This window comes from Rhinoraja longicauda, chromosome 5 (assembly GCF_053455715.1).
Source record: "Rhinoraja longicauda isolate Sanriku21f chromosome 5, sRhiLon1.1, whole genome shotgun sequence".
In the NCBI taxonomy this organism is placed as follows: Eukaryota; Metazoa; Chordata; class Chondrichthyes; order Rajiformes; family Arhynchobatidae; genus Rhinoraja; species Rhinoraja longicauda.
The window spans coordinates 58,270,187-58,283,929 of NC_135957.1; positions in this window are offsets into that span (position 1 = coordinate 58,270,187).

Sequence of the window (13,743 nt, forward strand, 5' to 3'; positions counted from 1 at the left end):
ACCCTATTTTTAATACACACCCAACGTTTATTCACAACCACCCTCCTCTCTACACTAAACTATGTCCAGGATATGTAGGATTTGAAGTGCATGCTCACCATGGGGTTATTACTGGGGTTACTGGCTGTTCGGTTTTTGCAGTATTTCTTTTCGAGTTGCGTGCCTGTTCCTCTCTCTCGCATCCGTTCTTCTTTCCGACTTTCTTCTTGACTTCAGACTTCGAACCCGGTTTTCTCTGCGCTTCTTGCCTCCTGTCCGTCTTAACTTTTTCACCCAAAGTAGTGGCCAGTTATACTGTTTCTGACCCGTCCTATCTCCCGCCAGATCTTGGAATCCTTTTGTTCAAAAGATATGTATGAGGTTTTATCTTCTGATCTGCCTTATGTTCCGGGATACCGGGGATGGCCAGACGGTGTAAATTGGGATTTCATTGTGAGGTGATGGGTGTTAACTGGTTTCCCATCACCTACCAGGTAGTTTTCTATGGGCTATGTGCCCTCTCACTGAGATGAACTATTTAGGTCGGTTTGGGGCATTGTGAGTATGCTGATGTCAGCGCCCCAGTGTCTGGACTCCGACCTGGTTTCGTAGGTTTCTGCATGGCCAATACCCATCCTTTGTTCTGGCCATGGCTTTGCAGAAAACCTCGAGACTGGGATGTAAGGTTTTTACCTTTTTGTGGCTGGTCACGAGGTCCTGCGGCCATTTTAGGACCCACAGATTGTGACATCCTTTGTTAATCTGACCGCAGCCTTTCTCCGCTATCAGCCCCAGTCTCCCGTTTAAAATGTCCAAACTGCAGCTCTTTGGTATTGCGTTGCTTTTCAATGAGGGAAAACTTCTCAAATCTTACAGACCCGAGGCCACAAGTTCCGATAACCTATGGTGGAGAGGGGGAAATATACAGAGGGAATGATGAGAGGAGATCTTATCGAAACGTATAAGATTATTAAGGGGTTGGACACGTTAGAGGCAGGAAACATGTTCCCAATGTTGGGGGAGTCCAGAACAAGCGGCCACAGTTTAAGAATAAGGGGCAGGCCATTTAGAACTGAGACGAGGAAAAACTTTTTCAGTCAGAGAGTTGTGAATCTGTGGAATTCTCTGCCTCAGAAGGCAGTGGAGGCCAATTCTCTGAATGCATTCAAGAGAGAGCTGGATAGAGCTCTTAAGGATAGCAGAGTCAGGGGGTATGGGGAGAAGGCAGGAACGGGGTACTGATTGAGAATGATCAGCCATGATCACATTGAATGGCGGTGCTGGCTCGAAGGGCCGAATGGCCTCCTCCTGCACCTATTGTCTATTGTCTATTGAAATAAATGGCTCTGCAGAAGCCAGTCTAATTCATGGTAATCCTGACAGATTTACGGGTGAGCGAATGTTGATTCAGGGATAAGGGGTGTGGTTACTCCTGCAGTATGCACTGTAATTAAATTGTCAATTGGTAATGGCGCACCACAGAGTGTTTCTGTTTTAATATCAAATGTACCTGAAAATATATTGGGCATGTATCTGTTTAAGGGATCCACTGTACAAATCCCTTTGGGAAAATTTTCTTTTGGAGTACGGAGTGTGACAGTGGTGAGGGGCAATGCTAAAACGGAACCTGTCCTGATCCCAACACCCACCTGTGTTGTGTTTTTAAAGCAATACCGCATGACCAGAACGAAATTGGAGAGACTATAGACGGACTACAGGCAGGAGTTATCCGACCTGCAGTATCCGCCTACAATAGCCTGTCCAATCAAGAAAGCTGAGGATGATGAATGACAATCAACTATCGGCAGTTAAATAGACATGTATTTAACTGCTGCAGTGCCAGATGTTGTGACATTATTGAGAGTCTCTCATCAGGGGCTGACTTGTGGTATGCAGTAATTGGCCAAGCCAACGCCTCTTTCTCTATTCCCATATCTGAAGAATCCCAAGACTGGTTTGCCTTTACTTGGGAAGGGAGACAGTACAATTTTTGTCGTTCACCACAGCGGCATGTGACCAGCCCCACACTGCGTCACAGCAGAGTGGCCAGAGACCTGGATTGCTGTTCTCTGTCCCCTGACATTAAAGTGGGACATTACATTGTGTTACTACAAGAACCTACGGGGAAAGAAGTTGCAAAAGCCCTTGCCACTTTAGTAGAACCTATGCGAACTCAGGGGTGGGAGGTTAACCCTTCCAAAGTACAGGGAGCAAATTGATCTGTTCAGTTTCTGGGCATTCAGTGGGTTAAAGGGGATTGTATAATACCAGACAAGATCCAAGACAAAACCCTTGATATAGCGACACCCACGAGTAAACAGGAGGCTCAGCGATTTGTCGGGCTACTCGGCTACTGGAGGCATCACATACCACATTTGACAACCCTGTTACAACCCTTGCGTGCCGTTACTTGTTTTGAATGGGGCCCCTTGCAGCAGCGGACTTTAGAAACTGCCAAAGAAGCCGTTGCCCAGGCCCTGCCACTTGCTCCATGTGTGGCAGGTGGCCCATTTGCATTGCAAGCCTCAGTACATTCAGATGTTGCTATCTGGAGTTTATGGCAGCGACAGAATAGATGGACAATGCTTCTGGGCTTCTGGTCATGGAAGCTGCCAGATGCAGCCACTCCTGACACACCTTTTGAAAAACTGTTGCTGTGCTGTTACTGGGCGCTGGTAGAAATAGAAATATAGAAACATAGAAAAATAAGTGCAGGAGTAGGCCATTCAGCCCTACGAGCTAGCACTGCCATTCAATATGATCATGGCTGATCATCTAAAATCAGTACCCTGTTCCTGCTTTTTTCCGGAAGGACGGAAGGAGGAACAGGGGATGACAAGGTCCTCCTACGACCGGACCTCCTATCATGACGTGGTTTCTTTCCGCTGTATGGAAAAATGGAAGGCGATGCTGGACGGCAACAGCTTTTAATCCTGACACACAGACTATTTCACAGTAACAAGGCTCTAAAGATTCCAGCCAATATGCAGAATTGTTCGCAGTTCAACTGGTACTGCTGGAGGAAGAAGACAAGAAGCTTATATCTACACTGACTCCTGCTGTCTCCTAAACAAAATAATAAGTAAAAAATAAACGGATTCAGATTAGCATTATTGGTCTATACTCCATGGTGCAATGAAATGCCATGGAATAAACAGTGTACATGCATTAATGATAAATACAGCAATAAATATGATAAATACAATGATGAGTGCAAAGGAGGATGGTGAAAGATTGTAGTACATACTCCAAGTAATGCAAAAGAATAATAACATACAATAATGGAACAACCGTATGAGGTAAATTTAAGAGTAAGAGTACGCAGCAGCACCTACGGGGATGGGTGTGAAGGTGGTAATTGGTTTGGATAGCGGAGGGGAAGAAGCTGTTCTTAAGTCTGGACGTCCAATGTTTCAAACCCCTGTATCTCCTCCCAGAAGATAGAAGAGAGAGAAAAAAGGGGAAAGGCAAGGATAACAGGCATCCATGATAATACCTTCTTGATGAAGTGTATAGTGAAAATGGACTGCATGGATAGAAGAGACAAGTCCAAGGTATGCTGGCTGTGGTTGCCACCCTCTGCAGGTTCAGGCAATTAAAAGCAGACCAGTTGCTATACTAGGCTGAGATGCATCCTGTCAGAATACGTTCTATTGTGCACCCGTAAAATAACACAAAAATATGTATTATTTTGTTTGTTTCTTCTTCGTCCTCTCCTCGCCAGCTCTTCTTTCCACTCAATTAGTTTCAAATCTGTTTCATCTCTAATTTTTTTTCTCACTAATGAAAATTTATTGACTTGAAACATTACCTCTGTTAATCATTGCAGAGATGCTACCAGACCTACTAAGAATTCCCTTTAAATTCTAGCCACCCAATCCATAGATAGGACGTGTGGATGATCAACAATGATCACAGTGAATGGCAGTGCTGGCTCGAAGGGCTGAATGGTCTACTCCTGCACCTATTGTCTATTGTCTATTGTTTATTGTCTATTGTCTATTACCAGTGTTCATTGCACAGAGGAGATTTACCAGGATGTTGGGTGCAATGGAATCTTTCAGTAAAAGTGAAGGGCTGAATAGGTTGTGCTTGGACTTCCTTGAACTGGAGGAGGCTGAGGATGATCCACTAAAGGCCTACAAAGTTCTGAGTGACGTTATAGGATAGTAGGAAACTATTCCCCATAGCTGTTATCTAACCCTGAAGAGAATAGGTTTCGGCTAGGAAGTAAGATATTACCAAGGGAACAAAGGAAGAACCTGAAGAGTCTGAAGAAGGGTTCCGACCCAAAAGATTACCAATTCCTTTTCTCCAGAGATGCTGCCTGAGCTGCTGACTTACTCCAGCACTTTGTGTCTATCTTTGGTATAAACCAGCATCTGCAGTTCCTTCCTACACAAAGGAAAAACCTTTTCACTCAGAGGGTGGATGAAATTTGGAATGTACTGCCTGAGTGGTCGGCAGAGGCAGTGTTATGATACAGGTTTCCTGAATTCGATCAATGATGGAGAAAGAACACTTGAACAATGTAAAGATTAAACAATATTTTTATGAAAACATTAATCACAATGAGTCACATACCCTTCCGCCTGCTGAGGTCTACGTAGATACAAACAACAGGTGGTTTGGAGTACTTGATGGTCCTGGCACCATTGATGATCCCAGTCTGAGAGACCAATGAAGCGGCTTGCAATGTGACATTATATAATCAATTACCATTTAATCTACAAACAACATATTTAAAAACTGCCAATCCAAATATTGAAAATTAGAGTTATATGTTCCATCAGATGCTGAGCTTGTCTTGGTTGTCTTTTGCAAAAACAAGTTTCTCTTATCTCTAAACTCGCAGCTCAAGTGTTCTGAGGCCCCGTGGGTTATTTGATGCAAGGCCTCATGATTTATTCTTCTAATTGAGCCTGCTTGTTTAACATAACGACTGTTAGCACATACCTCCATTCTAGCTGAAACGCATATTTTAACCCTTACATTTCAGACAGGCTCTCTCATAACACCTCAGAGGATTTGAATCATCAATGCATGGAAGGCTACAAACCAAGTGCTGGGAAATGGGATGAGTTCAGTTAGGGATAGCTGGCATTGATATGGTGGGCCGAAAGACCTCTTTAAGTGCTGCATCACTCTTTGAGTACTGTGAATAAGTGGGAGCCCGGGAACATACAATTGAGGCCAAAGAGTATCTGCAAGGAGGTCTGAATGTGTTAACTGAGTCGGCAAAAAAATCCGGAAGATAATGCAAAGGAATGTGAACACGTCTTCAGAATAAGCAGTGTTGTCAAAACTTAGTTAGCTTGAGTGAACCCAAGACCAAGCACACTGCAGAAGAACTAGACCTACATTTTCCAGCAATGCTTGAAACAAGTTTTACATGTGGACCGATATCTTGATATGCACTTCTGACGTGGGAAGTGGCTGATCCGTTCAAGATCAGTTTGTGACAGAGTGGCACAATTCGATTTGGAAAGCCGTGTGACTGCACTACATTTCTGTACAAAAGGTAGCTCTGCGTTTTGACACCTCACTGGTTTGCAGCCCCTAAACGCCTACTATTCCAGGTCATAGAAAAGTTTGTCTAATTCTACTTCCTCAACCAAGTTATTCCAAGACTCTCAATTTCATAAGGCAGCAGTAGAGGATCATCAGAGAAATGATAATCCCTGAGTATGGAAGTTGGGAGGTCATGTTGCAGTTATACAAGATGTTAGAGAGATTGCTTTTGGAGCATTGTGTTCAGTTCTGGGCACCATGTTATAGGAAAGTTGTTGCCAAGCTGGAAAGGGTACAGAGATTTATAAGGATGTTGCCAGGACTTGAGGGCCTGAGGTATAGGGAGAGGTTGAACAGGCTAGGATTCTATTCCTTGGAGAGCAGGAGGATGAGAGGTATACAAAATCATGAGAGGAATAGATTGGGTAGATGCACAGAGTCTCTTGCCCAGAGAAGGGGAATCGAGGACCAGAGGACATAAGTTTAAGGTGAGGGGGAAAGATTTAATAGGAACCTGTGAGGTAACTTTTTTACACAAAGGGTGGTGGGTGTATGGAATGAGCTGTCGGAGGAAGTAGTTGAGGCAGGTACTATCTCAACATTTAAGAAACATTTAGACAGGTATATGGATAGGTCAGATTTAGAGGCTAAATGCAAGCAGGTGGGACTACTGTAGATAGGACATGTTGGTCGGTGTGGGCAAGTTGGGCCAAAGGGCCTGTTTCCATGCTGTAAGACACTATGACGCAATGACTCTATTGGTACTGAGGGATTCAGATTTCTTTCAGTGAGAAGACACCTCCATGATGATGGAACCGAAGGTGCACTTGGTTCAGTTTACAAAACTGAAAGTAAAGAATGAGAACAAGTTACCTGATGTACTGAACACCGTGATGTGTGGGGAAAGATATTGATCCTGTACCCAAGGTCATCCTAATATCAGTTCATTGCATCTGGTGGGAAGCATGCAACACACCAGGATGGGAAAATTGTAAAGTTATTTGTCCTATACAAAAATACAGAGTGTCTGCAGAGACTCCAAGTTTTAGCTGAAATATTTAATTCTAAACCCAGCATGGATACTCCAAGATTCAAAGACCAAGACTTCATGCTGCACTTATTGCAAGAAAATAGCTTTTTTTTAAAAAATCCACAAATCAAACACATTTGGAGAGGTACATGGATAGGATAGGTTTAGAAGGATATGGGCCAAATGCTAGGCAGGTGAGACTAGTGGAGATGAGGCATGTTGGTCAGCGTGGGCAAGTTGGGCCAACGTTCCTGTTTCCACACTGCATGACTCTATGAATCTATGAATATGATTCGATATCATTTTTATAATTGTACCTTTACTTAAGATTTGAATCTAGTATTGGTCATTTACATCACAAAATAGCTTCTGTTATAAAAAAATTGTTATAACAATGTTATAACATTATAAATTGTTATGACCCTCTATGGTCTCACTTGAATAGAGATGACCATAGGTAGTTATTTCATACAGCAATAGTATTTGAAAGGCTTAACAAATCAGAAATTTAAATAAACTCATCTTAAGGATGGTGTTTATCTATTCCATGAGTGTATGTAATTCCCTTATTTCAAACCATAGATCAAACACACAAACACACAAAGCATCAGGACGGATTTCCTTTCTGTGTTTATTTTCTGTTCCAAGGCAGATGTGAAATGCAAAAATCCCATTAGTTCAGCAATCAGAGCCACTGTGCAAGTTGTAAGTGTGAGCAAATATCGTGCAAACAGTTTTATTCAGAATAAAGTTATCATAGTTGCAGAAGTTGCATAGTTCTGCCAGTTGCAGAATTAATTTGGTGGGGACTGGTTGCCTTTTCTCAGGAATTCAGAGTCAAGTATCACTAGCACTCTTCTGCTGCGCTATTTCTCATATTATTTCAATTCACACAAGACTCTATCTAAACTTTAAACTATAAGGAACTCACAGTATTTCGATGCACCACATAAAAAGGTTATTGCTGTAGTTTGTGAATAAGTCCACAGACACATTAAGCAACATAACTGTAATTTGAACAATGCATTGAGCAAGCAATACACTTATAAATAACTTAACTTAGCTTTCTCTATGTCCATCCATCTATAGATGGATATCGAGAAAGCTTTTTTTGTAATATCCAATTAGTCAATGTAAACTTAGACCCTCCACGGTCTCACTTGAATAGAGATGACCATAGGTAGTTATTTCATACAACAATAGTATTTGAAAGGCTTAACAAATCAGAGATTTAAATAAAATTAACGCTATTAGTATTGTGAAGAAATTATTTGGGTTTGAGAATAAGAATCTGCATATGTGTTCTTACAGAATTCTTTTAAATACCATTTCAAAAGAGGTAGGAACTTATAAATCTTTCCTTTAAGATTTATTGACCTACATTGTGAACAGCATTGATTTTAAAGAAAATCTGAGGGAACCTTAAAAACCAACCACCAAAAATAAGACAATTTTCCAAATTCCATTTGGGGAATATTACATAAGCATTTATTATTGGAATGCAGTCTCAGTACATACATTACTTACATATAAACAAATAATGTGTACAGTGAAATATACAGAAGTTATAACACTTACAAAATCCACAGTGCAGTTTGAAACATTTAATGCTGGGCTAATTCCCCATTACAATAGTATACCTCTTACAGCAGATTCGGAAAAAACAGATTTTGATCATTTTGTTATTTGTGAATGCATTACTGCCACAACATCAGGCATGATTTCATATTTGTGATGTGGCTTTGAATATTTTGGCTTTATTTTTAAATGCACTATATGATATCTAAGAAACTAAGTTAAGACTGTGTATGCAAGTACTTCAGAAGGGGCTGTTGAGCACAATATATTCCTTCGTGGCTCAAAAGATGGCTGCAACATTAAAGCTGCTTATATAAAATTGACTAAACATGGTCCAGTCACAGTGGCATAAAATGGATTTTAATAATTGAAAAGAAATGAGGAAAAGTGTATGTTCAATGCCTGAAACAAATTTTTGAAAGAAAAACTAGCATCAATAATATTACTTTGTATCAAATATTTGTGAAGAACATTTTAAGAATGATTATGACCACCATTCCCTCAATGATTCACAGCTGAAAATGACAGCCTTGGCATAAACAATCATTAAAAGTTAAATAAATCAATAACTTAAATACTTTGTGACATAAATCAAAGGCACATACAAATTAATAACATTGCATTTAACTTATAACACACTTGACTTACTACACAATGCACCCAACTGACATCAGGCACACGATGCTTCAGTTAAAACTCTTGCCATTTTGTGCTAACTAAATTTTTTAATTGCTTGATATGTGTTGCAACCAACCACAAGGTTTGCCTGCAGCAAATCTGTAGCAAGAGGTACACCAAGAGTTACACTGACATTACAATTCAACAAACGAAGCCTTGATGTGTTTAATGTAACATTGTGTGAAAGAACATATAAACTAACTGGCAAATTTTATGACTTAAAAAGCTTTCACAGAAAGCGTGACTAGTGCTCTCCATTAAATTATGTAGTGGTTAGAGTACCATATACTTAACTTCCACAGGACATGTTAATTTTTCATGTTTTCATTACTTTTAATTTTTAACCTTAGAAGCAAAAATGAATCTTATGCTCAGTAAAAACCATTTACTAGTGGTTCTACGGCATTCATTTTATTTGGTCATTGAAGAACAATCTTTTGCCTGGAATATAACTTACATTGGTTTCTGGTCCCATTTATGCTTAACCGTACATTTTCTCATTTAATTTTCTTTGCTCACACTAAGTTTGTTGCAATTGAATCATTGCAATGGGAAGTACTTGCAAATACACAAACTCCAGCATAACATTTATTTCTTTTTATTAGCCTCCCTATAAATTACCTTACTTGAGTCTATTCCTGTTTAAGTTTTGTATCAAATAGAAATATTCAGCAATAATTTATCTTGTACAGGGAAATATTTATCTGCAGTCAGGTAGTGTTGTCTAATTACTTAAGAAACAAAAGGGCTTTCATAATCTCAAGGTATCCCAAGATTTTAAGGGTGTGGAGGATCAATATTTAGGGTCAGGAAACAGGGGAACTTTGCGTTATTTCCTGAACATATTCCAGTGACCATAACATTTATAATGGTCTGCAATGTGGCATGGAAAGGTTAACCTCCCCAGAAGAATTAGACTTGATTTAAATGACAATACATTATCCTAGTGACGTCAATGGATCCATTTGATAAACACACCATCCCTTACTGTGATACAGATTTAGGCACCAGAATTCTCCATTCATTAATTTCTGGCAGCTTGCTGCCCAGTGGTATGAACATCGACTTCTCCAACTTTAGATAGTTCCTCTGTCCCTCTCTTCCCCTCCCCCTTCCCAGATCTCCCTCTATCTTCCTGTCTCCACCTATATCCTTCCTTTGTCCCCGCCCCCCTGACATCAGTCTGAAGAAGGGTCTCGACCCGAAACGTCGCCCATTCCTTCTCTCCTGGGATGCTGCCTGACCTGCTGAGTTACTCCAGCATTTTGTGAATAATTAATTTTTAAGTAACCTTCGTTGGGCAGGAGAGACACTGAAGGTTAGCTTGGTCCATCAAAAGTAGCTTGAGTCTCTCCTCCACATGATCATTGACATGGCTACTGATATTAGTTATTTTTGATTGAAATATACGGCATGGAAACAGGCCATTTGAGTCCACACTGACCATCGATCACCCGTTCACATTTGTTCCATTTTCGCATCACCCCCTACACACTAGGGGCAATTTATAGAGGCCAATTAACTTACATAACCCACACGTCTTTGGGATATGGGAGGAAGCCAGAGCACCTGGAGGAAACCGACGCAGTCACAGTGAGAACATGCAAACTTCACATAGATAGCTTCTGGGATTAGTATCAAACCTGGGTCTCTGCTGCTGTGAGACAGCAGCTCTACCAGCTGTGTTGGAGTGCTGCCCTGCTAACATTGCTAATGGATCTTTCTTGCTATTGAGGGCGTGCAATGTAGGTTCACTAGGTTAATTCCCGGAATGGCGGGACTGTCGTATGTTGAAAGACTGGAGCGACTAGGCTTGTATACGCTGGAATTTAGAAGGATGAGAGGGGATCTTATTGAAACACATAAGATTATTAAGGGATTGGACACGTTAGAGGCAGGAAACATGTTCCAAATGTTGGGGGATTCCAGAACCAGGGGCCACAGTTTAAGAATAAGGGGTAGGCCATTTAGAACAGAGGTGAGGAAAAACCTTTTAGTCAGAGAATTGTAAATCTGTGGAATTCTTTGCATCAGAAGGCAGTGGAGGCCAATTCACTGGATGCTTTCAAGAGAGAGTAGATAGAGCTCTTAAAGATAGCGGAGTCAGGGGGTATGGGGAGAAGGCAGGAACGGGGTACTGATTGTGAATGATCAGCCATGATTACATTGAATGGCGGTGCTGGCTTGAAGGGCCGAATGGCCTACTCCTGCAGCTATTGTCTATTGTCTATTATCTATTTCTCCTAGTTCCCCAACCCATCCTTATCTCATATCCCTTCTACTATTGTTACATCATTCCAGCCAGAGGAAAATGGAAATCAATTTCAGGACAAGTCGATAAGGCTTAAGGATTGAAAATTTCTGGGCTTCACAGTTTGGGTGGATCTGGATCATTCTTTGCCCCTAATGAATCCACGGTTCTGATTCTGACCCAGTTACAGTTTCTTATCTATCCCAAAATTCAGTCAGCAAGTAAAGGCCTCAATGAATGTGGCCAAGACTTATCAACTGGATGGTTGCAAATTAATTTCTGTAATTTAGGGTAATCTATGCTTATGCTTTTCTGCTTTCTTTTTCCTTGATAACATCTGTACAAATTACACAATGCCAATAAAAATAAAAGTACACTGAAGACAACCTTAGTTTTGAAAATTGACTTAATGATAATTTATTCTGTACAAATGCAGCCAATTGAACATGCTGTTCTGAGGTAAAGCTTTAAGCTGATTATCCATTACAGTTATACAAATGAATGACTTTAAGAAAGAAATATCCCTGATCTCTTAGGCTAAGAAAGAGATGCTTTGGATTTACTGTAATGTCAAAGTTGCTACATCAAGCTTGAAAAGAGTTGAACACCCAGGGATCCAATAGTGATTGCTGTCTTATTGTGTTATTACGCCCTATGGGGTAACAAAATGACAGATATTAAGTGCACATTTATAATTACAACTGTATGATTAATATTTCAATATTTAATTGTGCTGAAGTATTGTTACAAGATCAAGTTGTGATGTAAACAAATTGTAATATACAAAAATGATTCTGAAATCATTTTTCATTCTTAGAGTAAATCATGATCTGCCAATATATATGAGAGTATATAAAAGGTCCTGAAGCTAATATAAATCAAATTATTTTACAGCCGAGTGAAATAAGTTGTTTCAATGTTAAGAGAAAACATAGCCATTTGCAATATGCGCTGAATTAGTGCATTTCCTTTTTACTGCCTGGCAGGTAATGATTTTAGCAGTCACAGCAGCCAAGTTTTTAAGACTCATTTGAAATAAATTTGCAGCAGGTGTTGACATTTTTGAAATCTTCCTGTGTGTGGCAAAATAATCCAGGAGTAATTAAGAAAGAGATGATGACAGAGAGCAAAAGCAAGTTAGACAGAACTGAAAATCTGTCAGAACTGAATATTCCCAGTTTGAACAGCCAACTCACATTCAGTAATATACAAAATAGAACAGCTTAGTGTCAAACTAGTATTTACAAAAGTATGTTATTTACAAATGTACAATTTTGTAATGTGATCCTGTATTTGTTGTAGGAATAAAAGACAAAGTAACATTCCCATCTAATGAACATCAAATGTTCTATTGAATGACAAGTAGTTAAGATGTTTTGAATGGAAACAACCATGCATGTCTGTCTATTTACTCTAAGAACATAACATATAAAAAAATACATTATTGATTTCTTATGGATGATGAAAAATGTTAATACCACAGAATTCATTCAGTCAAAAACGTTAAATTAAATTTATATGCAGTATTAGGAATTCCATTTAAAGGTGCAGCACTTCAACCATTGACATTAAAAAATCATTTTCCAAGCAGTATTAAACTATGCCTACCAAAAGTATATTTTTAGCTCACCGGATTTATTTAACAATAAAATAGTTCAGCTGAAAAAAGCTTATAAATGTATTATACTTATGGGAGCTTCGCCACAAATCTATCAAAGCGCACGGTAGCGCAGCGGTAGAGTTGCTGCTTTACAGCGAATGCAGTGCCGGAGACTCAGGTTCGATCCTGACTACGGGTGCTGCACTGTAAGGAGTTTGTACGTTCTCCCCGTGATCTGCGTGGGTTTTCTCCGAGATCTTCGGTTTCCTCCCACACTCCAAAGACGTACAGGTTTGTAGGTTAATTGGCTGGGTAAATGTAAAAATTGTCCCTAGTGGGTGTAGGATAGTGTTAATGTACGAGGATCGCTGGGCGGCACGAACTTGGAGGGCCGAAAAGGCCTGTTTCCGGCTGTATATATATGATATGATTGCCTTTTCTATTCCTAAAACAACTTTCAGAGTCTTTCAATATTAACAATACTGTAATATTTGTCGTGTATTTTAACGAGCGAAAGGTTGGCTGCTGCACAGCTGTGCGAAACCTTATGCTAAATTCCTAACCGCAGCTGGGCAATGAGGGGAAAGCTGAGTACTTTGAGTTCCCTACAGACTAACCTGAACTGTGACTGGCTTCACATGAGCAATGTTAAAGGAGAAACAGCAGGGCGCGCCCTCACACAAGGAATCTTGAGAAAAGAAAATGGGGTGACAATTTGCCTTTGGTCACATACACTTGGCGAATTATATTATTGTGATTGTACTTCATACTCTGCTTCCAATTCAGAAATTCAGAAGCAAAGTATAATGCGCATATGCTGCAACACCACATGTTTCATAGACAAGTCCAAAGACTTGTCTACCAAACCTAATAACATATTTAAAAAAACTTTGTCTGCAAATCTGCCTTTTATTTGTATGCCGCTGTTCCTTCTTAGTGTATGATCGTGTTGCTGAAACGTAGATGAATTTCCGTTCTTCGTGTATGAGTTGAGACAGTAAATGTGAGCTGGTTAAGCAATTGTTGAACATAATTTAGCAAATTCGACCATACTCACTCTCCATCCTTCAACTCTTACCCCCAATTCCAACCACACCATCTGCCCTCTAGTCAAGC